This window comes from Ursus americanus, chromosome 6 (genome assembly GCF_024610735.1).
Source record: "Ursus americanus isolate L20-20 chromosome 6, mUrsAme1.1.p, whole genome shotgun sequence".
NCBI lineage: Eukaryota > Metazoa > Chordata > Mammalia > Carnivora > Ursidae > Ursus > Ursus americanus.
In genome coordinates this window covers 20,141,576-20,150,667 of record NC_142132.1, presented here as the reverse complement: position 1 = coordinate 20,150,667, position 9,092 = coordinate 20,141,576, and the positions used below count along the sequence as shown (strand labels likewise).

The 9,092-nt window shown below is 39.2% G+C and overlaps 1 long non-coding RNA gene across 2 annotated transcripts in view; it reads right to left on the bottom strand.

Moving 5' to 3' along the window:
* Positions 1–1,316: 1,316 nt before the first annotated feature.
* The window catches only part of LOC148109766 (uncharacterized), a 111,423-nt gene continuing 103,647 nt past the window's right edge, over positions 1,317–9,092 (bottom strand). The window contains exons 4-5 of one of the 2 annotated variants that reach the window (XR_015724733.1): positions 8,631–8,729; positions 1,317–5,071 (exon numbers count right to left, since the gene is read on the bottom strand). This is a non-coding gene — a long non-coding RNA (uncharacterized LOC148109766). Of the gene's footprint in view, positions 5,072–6,113; positions 6,292–8,630; positions 8,730–9,092 lie in introns of those variants that run through there. The other variant, XR_015724734.1, reaches the window with a different exon arrangement.

The window sequence follows — 9,092 nt, the reverse complement described above, 5'->3', positions numbered from 1 at the left end:
TATGATTCCCAAGGGCTAGCACAAGGGAGCATTTGCAATGATGGGATTACCGTGTATCCTTATAATGCTGGCGATTACCTGACTCCATACATGTGCTAAAATTCATAGAGCTGTACACAAAAATAAAAACAAATTTTATTGCATGTTAATTTAAAAATTCAAGAGTGTGGAGACTCTTGAGTGAGACTTGTTGGGTTTGAATCTTGGCACAACCTCTTCCGTTAGATATTTTATTTGATGTCACAACAACCGTGTGAGTTAGATTTTATGTCCACTTTGCAGACGTGGAAACTGAGGCTTATGAAAGTTAAGTAAACTCCCAAATCTGCACTCCCAAATAGCACGAGGTGAAGTACAAATGAGGTCAGATGCCCCTCGACACACCTTTGTTGTTGTTGTCATTTACAGAGATTTTATATAATATGCCGTAAAAGAGTCACAAAATGTTGGAGTTTCCCCTAAGGACGACTTAAAGGAAATGAAGAGGTGAAGCAAGGATGAAACTACAATCTTCGTGGTTGGTAAAGCGAAATTGGAGGACACAGCTGGAAGCAGATCCAAAATAAAACCTCCTATATTCTTCACCTTGAGATACACAACTGGGGCATATCACGTCTGCAGAGCAGACACTTAACTCCCAGTCTCAGGCCTTTCCTACCCAGGCAGCAAGATCAATGTCGGAGGCAAGAATGGAAGTAACCAGATAATTTTCCAGTAATTAAAACAATATCTTCAAATCACCATATATTTGCTTGGCTTTGCAGTGAAAGCGTAACTGATGAATATACTCGCATTCTGGTCTTCCAAGGTGGAGGTGTCAACACACAGCCAGTGTTCTAAGCCATAATGGTTGAACTCAGTCCTAATCCATAGGGTACTTTCATCAATACTACTATTGGTTTTAGTTGCTGTGGAAATTGTCTTCTTGTTCTTAACAAACATTCCTACGACCGCTTGACTCTGTTACTGGTGGCTGATGATGTCATTCACTTGGACCTTCAGCAGAAATGCAATCTTGTGGAGCCAACCCGTGAAGTGGCTCACATTCACTTACTTTTTTATGCCTCACCTGAGCATGACAGCCTTGTCCCTAAACTCTAGAATGTTTACTAGCTGGAACTTTTAGTCTTGAGCACAACTAAGAATTATAGGAGCATCTGCAAAGCAGTTGGGTATACTGCTGAGTGTTGAGTTCAAAGAGTTACCTAATTTCTTGAAGGTAGCTTTTCAAATATAGCCATGACACACCCAAGTTTCTCATTTCCCATATCAAATATTCATTATTTTTATTTTTCTAAATATTTGCCCGTCTCAATGGAAATTTCTAATAACTTTAACTTAGTATAAATAAATTTGTTCTTAGCTTATGATTTTGTTTGTTTTCTACGGCATCTCGCTGCATGGCCACATTTCACATGTATGTACTTTAAAAGCCCCCTTTCTGGCCATAACAAGTTGAGTCTATCTTGTCATTGATGTTCCTTATATAATTATACATTTGTTATTTCAGTAATTCAGTTTTCTTGATAGCTTTTTTAATAGACTTTATTTTTTAGAACAGTCTTAGGTTCACCACAAAATTGAATGGAAGGTACAGATAATTCCCATGTACCCTCTGTTCCCACCAAAGCATGGCCTAATATCAACATCCCCCACCAGAGTGCTACATTTGTTACAATCGAACCTACCCTGACACACCCTAGTCACCTCAAGTCCACAGTTTACCTTACAGCTCACTCTTGGTGCTGTACATTCTATAGGTTTGGACCAATGTGTAATGACATGTATGGATCACTTCAGTATCATACAGAGTAGTTTCACTATCCTAAAAATCTTCTGTACTCTGCTTATTCAACCCTCCCCCCCAACTTGATAGTATTGTTAACTACAGTCATTTTAATATCAATGGGAATGTTACCCCTTTAACTACCTTATATATTACCCTACAGATTCAACTCATTTTCAAATTATTAAGCATTGAAATCTCTAATTACAAATTAGATGCTAATTTATTTTCTTTACTTGCTCATTTATTTGAAATCCTTTCTCGTGTTATTGCCTCTAAAAGTGTATACATTTCATTAATTATTTTTTCCATTTAAATGGGTTGTAGAACAAAGCTGTAATTTTGAAAATTATAGCTGTCTAACACCTACATTTAACAAAGACTCCACACTCTCAGGGATATTATTAACTTGACAGCAATTAAAAACCACAGCACAAATGCTCCACTGCAAGAGGCATTATGATTTAATAAATTTCTAAAATGAAATAAACAAAGCTTTAAAGGTTCTTTCCTACTTTGAAGTCTTATAAATCACAATTGGAGAATGTGTGCATGTGAATTTATCCTTATATGAAGATTACTGGAAAACATTTAAAATTCTAGGATATATTTAGGGAAGCAGATTATTGAATATCTATTCTGTGCCAGAAACATTATGTATTTATTTTATTTCACATTTTTAACAATGCTGATCTATGGCATTTTAATTCCCTTCCAACAGATGGGACAACCAAGCCTTGGAGATTGAGCAGCTTTCTAAACCAGGTGGAGGAGGCAGAGGGACCAGCATGCGGTGTATGGAGTGTGAAGCCAAAGGAACATGGGGCAGGAAGGAACTAAGGGCAAGGCCTCGGGCTGGAGCTTAAGGAGAGGGAGGGAGTGGTCTGAGCTGAGGCCCAGGAGGCAGGCAGCGTGGCTCAGGAAGGATTTAACAGCAAATGCCAAGAAACTGAGCCTTCATTGTGTTTTCCTCACACTCACTGCAGTGTGAGGAGCGACTGGAGGAATAAATGTCGTGGTTCTGGGAGATGCCGGTAGCATACATTGGGGGCTGAGGGTGGCCAGGGAAAGAGAATGCACCTGGTTCATGGTTTTGTGAGAGATTTCGTAGGTAAGAGTCACAGGCATTACTTACTCATTGCAGGGTGACGGTGAGTGAGGAGGGAAAGGGAGATCTGGGGGTGATTCCTGAGTTTTCAGACTTGCCTAATTGTATAGAAGGTTCTCTGAGACAAGGAGAATCATAAGGAGAGTTTTATGAGCTCTGAGACATGAGGAAGTGCTTTTGAAATATGCGTAATAGTTGTAAGGTATAAGGATCCAGAGCTCAGTGCAAATATCTGGGCCAGAGATGGAAGTTTAGTGGGAAAAGCGAGGACCACTAAATATTTACTGCAGTGTTTCCCAGGTTGTGCCCTGGACCACTGACATCAGAAGTCAATGCTGTTAAATCCACAAACCCGTCCTGTAACTTAGTGCTTGCAGAGCATGTGAACCAGCTGGGGGTAGCCAAGTGGACAAGTGCACAGTGTGACCACAGAGGTGCCTGGGCTTGAATCCTGGCTCTGGAGCTTGTGGTACAACTTTCGTCTTTCCTCATGGCCAACATTCTGCCTGCAAATTTATTTATCTACATGAACATGTAAAACTGAACCTGTTAAAATAAATGAGACGCAGCATGAAATTCATTGCTTTAACCTGCCATATTTGGGGTTTGTTCTTTGATTCAATTACTCACAAAATGCGGGATGACTAGTTCACATTTATGGTTCATTCTCATCTGAAGTTATTAGTAAGAGACTTCTGAGGATGATAGGAACTGTGTTCAGGGAGGAATTTCTGCTCAGCTTGCAGAAGAAAGGATTTAGGAGAGATGCATGAGACTTCAAAATATTACCAAGAAGGAGGCATCCAATAAGACACTTCTGCTTACCAAACACGTGAAAACATAGGAAAGTACTTTTCATCTGATTGCAAGAAAAAAACTTTTTGTTGGGCCCAGAATGTATTTACTTATTTACTTAGTCACTTACTTACCTACTCTACAATAGTCTTGCTACAGAGGACTGGTTAGCAAAGAAAGCTTTGTCAAATTTTAAAAACATTATTTGGGGACAGAAGAGAAATGGAGGGATAAATTATCTGCTGTAAATTTTGCCTCTTCGGCAACCTGTTTATAAAACTGTCATTGGGATATGGCCTCACTTTTCCTCTAATTTCAGAAAGGCTGTCAGAAGAAAAACTGCCCATTTTATGCCCAGGAAGAAGCACATAGTAAGAACTGTTGATGCAAACTTCCATTTAGATAGTGTTTTTAGCTCTTCGGAACACTTTGGCATTTTCTCTTCTGTTCAAGTATCATGAGAACTCTACGAAACGGTGGAGCAGATGTTAGTGCCCATATTTTGTCGATGAAGAAACTGAGACCAGAATGTGAATGATGCACTCAATGTCACATCCAAGTCAGCAGCTGACCCTGGGCTAGACCTACGATTCTTTAACTCTATGTTACTCAATATTTTGGCTAGAAACAATTCTAACTAGAACCGAAAAAAATATTTCACTCTTAAACATAATCAAGCAAAGCAGTATTCCCACCTCCTTTCTATTAGCCAATCATATACCCTTCTTCAAATCTACTTACAATTTTTTTCCTTCATAAACACTTGCAGAATTCATTTTATGCCTTCTAATGTCCCTACTTTGTATACTTACAGAATTGAGAGAAAGAGTCTGATTCTCCTATATCTGCATATATTATCCTATATTAATTATCTAGACTTGTGTATAATAAAAATAGTCATGGCAAACTGTAGTAAATATCGCCAAGATAAGAACTAGAGAGGCCATATGGCACAGTAGTTAAGAGCATGAGTTTTCAACATGTCAAAACTAGAAAAAATCCTGTACTGTTCCTTAAAAATGGACAATCTCTCTAAGCTTCAGTATCTTCATTGTAAAAGGATTAAATAATAAGACTGACCCGTGCTGGCATGCAATGTTTGTTTGCCCCTCCCACCACACAGTGCTGTTCTGGTGAGGCTACTAATCATGAGACCTGGTTCCCTAGACCCCAATTTTGTGACCCAGGACTGGCCAACAAGAGCACTTCATCTCCCCAGCTCTGGAACTGGTTATGGTTAAAGGACAGACATGTGACCCAAGCCAGGTCAATCAGTGTTCTTCCTTCATCTCCCAGATCAAGCAGAAGCCACAGGTTTAATTGATGGCTGCTGGCATCCATCTTTTCTGCCGTAAGGAGGAAGCACATTTGTGAAGGGGAACCTGGAGCCCAAGCAAAAAGAGACAAAGAAGGGAAAGTAAACTTGGCCTAGAAGTATTCATTTCTGATCCAGATACACCCACCCACCCTCCCAACACTTTGAGAGGCTGTTGCTTTTGTTGCTACCACTGCTGTTATGCTTGGGTTAGCTTGAACTGAGCTCCTCATGTCTGTAATTGGAGGAGTCCTGATTATACTACCTTGTAGAGTTGTGATAAGGATTAAATGAGGAAATACATGTAAGGTGCTTAACACTGTGGCTGGCACATACCAAGCCCTCAATTAATGCTAACTGTTCTGATGATGTTAATGGCAATGATACAAACGAAGGACATAACACCTATTATTTTTCATCCTGCAAAACATCCAGTACCGAACTGTACTATCGTAGACACTGAGCAAATGCTGCCTGGATTTTTAATTTTGGGGCAACCTCCATACTCTCTTCCATGAGGGCATCACCAGTTTACATTCCTACTTACAGTTCCCTTTTCTCCACAATCTCCCCAGCTCTGGTTCGTATCCTGCACATTTACTGAATTCATGTATTAGTTATAATGGTTTTTTGGTAGATTCTTTAGGATTTTCTACATATAAGATCATATCATCTGCAAACAAACATAGTTTTACTTTTCCTTTCTTACCTGGATGCCTTTTATTTCCTTTCCTTGCCTTATTATTCTGGCCAGGATTGTTAGTAATATGTCGAATAAGAATGAGAAGAGTGGGTACCCTTGTCTTGTTCCCGGTCTTAAAGGAAAAGCTTTCAACCTTTCTCCTTGCATCATAAGTATGATGTTAGCTGTGGGCTTGTCATACATAGCCTTATTATGTTGAGGTACATTTCTTCTATACCCAATTTGTTAGAAGTTTTTATCTTGAATGAATATTGAATTTTGTCAAATGCTTTTTCTACATTTATTCAGATGATAATATGATTTTTACCTTTCATTCTATTAACGTGATCTATCACATTCGCTGATTGTGTATGTTGAAGCATCCTTGTATCCCAGAGATAAATCCCACCTGATAATGGTGCATGATCCTTTTAATGTGCTGTTGAATTCAGTTTGCCAGTATTTGTTGAGAATTTTGCATCTATATTCGTCAGAAATATTGGCCTGTAATTTTCTTTTCTTGTAGAGTCACTTTCTGGCTTTAGTATAAGGCTAATGCTGGCCATATGAAGTAAGTTTGGGAATGTTCCCTCCTCTTCAATTTTCTGGAAGAGTTTGAAAAGGATTGGTGTTAGGGGTACCTGGAGGGGCTCAGTCGGTTAAGCACCTGCCATTGGCTCAGGTAATGATCCCAGGGTCCTGGGATCAAGCCCCACATTGGGCTCTCTGCTTTCTCCACCAGAAGAATAGGAAGGCCAAACTACAAAAGCCAATCAGAGGCCATTTTTAGAGATTGAATTTGGATGCTGGGTGAGGCAGAGTTTCTTTCTTTATAAGATCACAAGAAGTAATGTAAGCCAGGATCTTACTCTTTGACATGAAGAGAGTTTGTCAGAGAATGGAACCATTGGGCCAGAGGAGGTGGGGAAGGAGATTTAATTCTGTAGTTTTGACGAATGTAAATTGAGCCCCTAGATCTATCTGTTATGAAATTTTGAGGTTGATCTAATAAATTCATTTTTCCTATAAAAAATTGAGTTGTGTTTTTGTCACTTGTGAACGAAAGTCCTGTAGCTAATATACTGCATTAGTTTCGCTTATTATATTGTATTTCAATTCTTTATTCTGATCAAGTATGAACCAAACTGACACTGAGTGTTATTTTACCTAAGATGGTCCGCACTTAAGTGAAAAGATAACCAGCTGTGTGTGTGTGTGTGTGTGTGTGTGTGTGTGTGTTTCTTCTGAACAGCACTTAGACTTTAAACAGAGAGCTCCTATATGACCTAATTTAAATGGCTTACCTGCTCAGAATCATTAATTTTATATACTGCCAAAATAAAGTTATAAATACATCTATATATAGATCTATAAAGGTGAATAACTCTGGTATCTCCACAAAATAATAACTTTACGGAAACTTCTTGAAAGATAAACTTAGATAATTTCATAAATACTGGCCACCCCAAAATTTTTAACAAGTTGAGTCACTCCACCGTCTATGTCCATTTGGGCTCATGATTGTGATCTAAAGCGCTGCAAAAATACGAAGTGATTTCAGAGCCATCTATGGTAAATGCATATGCACATATACTCATTCTGTCTCACTCTGGGAAGCCCATGGCAGAATGGAAGGTAGGAAGACTTTGCCCATCCCTCTAGCCCCCCATTTTTCTTAATGAAAATCCAAGTCTATTAAAGATGAAGGGTTTTATGGGAGGGTGGAGAGTGGCTTGAAAAAGAGAAGGATGCAAGGATGGGCTTTTCTGAAGAGGAGAAAACAATGTCCCCATGCTGCAGGAGGAGAGAGAGAACTACATCCCTGAGCAGGTGAGGGGAGGGGTTCTGAGATAGCTCCTAGGCATGTTCTAGAGAAGAACATATATGAGGATGAGACCACCTGCACCAGGGACAGCCTCACCCCAGAGTCTCTCATTCCACAGAAGGAATCAATATGAAGAGCCATGGACAATGAGAATGTCAGCAGCTGCAGCGTCAGGAAAGGAGGAGTTATGCCTCCCTTTTCTGGGCATTACCTACACCCTGAGATGCTAGAATAGTTCTACAGGTGGAAGGAGCCCCATAATGACTGAAATTGAATTTCTAACTAATTCAGCTGGATGATAGTTGGGGCTAAATTTTGTTGCATTAACTGAATGTAAGTAATATTTCTTGCATTTCTCAGCTAATAGGCTACCATGCATAACCATTATGAATGCTGTGTGTAATTTCTGAAGTCCTAATCTTTGATAATTAGAAATCCACATGTGATAATCACTGTAACACTGGCATCATCACAGGCATTTCCTGAGAACCATTGGATATCCACAATATCCATGTCTCATCCCAGCCTAGGCAAGACAAAATTATGGCACTCCAAAATCAGAAATTAAATGCACATATTTCAATGTACCTTTCCAATAAAGGTCAAAAGATATGAATGAAAGAGAAACTGATTTTCAAATTTGGATTAAGTTTAGGCATGTATGATGGAACCCACTTCCCATTCTCCTTGCTAATATTTATTTTCAGGCTATTTAATATTTACCAACGTGATGTCTGTCAGTTGATTAAGGACTACCACATCTGGAAAGACAAGGATGTCCTGGCCCTTTCAGTCTGAGCCTAGGCAAATAGGTAAAGGCTGGGAGGGAGGAAGAGAGAAACGCCTGGATAGAGGAGTTGGGAGAATTATCTTCTCCTGAAGACTCAGATCCCTAGGGAGGGACAAGGACAAATGTCCATCAAATCCTGACTAAACACAGGCCCAGGACCCTGTATTGATTTATTTCTATTTGGTGAATATGATGGCTGTACCAAGATCAGAGGTGCCAGCCTCTCATGTTTGTCAGTCTTCACTGAAGACTAGGATTCGCTTGCAATGTACATCACACTCTGGCTTAATGCTTATTCAGTAAGAAAATTCTTTCCTTTCTCTACTTACATTTGTTGAGAGGATGTCTGGGTTGGGAGAGATTCGGTGTTTTAATTATATTTCTTCCAGCATTTTTCCACATGCAAGATGGGAACCCTGTGTCTTCACCTGTAATTTGATATTAATGATAATAATTTTTCAGATAATATTTGCAATAGGCACATTTTTGAAACATTAAATGTGTGTGTAATTCTTACTGTTTCATATTAGATGATTTATATCTTTTATAGTTGTCCTTAACATCATCATTTTATTTAATAGATGATACATCTTAAGCATTTAGAAACTTTGTCTTCTTCCTTATTCTCCAGTTACCAGTCCACAGATGTCTTGAGTATCCTAGGACCAGAAGTCCCCATTTCCCTTAAATCTTCTAGAAAAGTAAAATGACCCACCATGGGCCAAAAAGATGAATGCACTGGCTGCTCTCTGCCACTTTGCACAGAATGAGTGAGGGTTCCCATTCCAGAG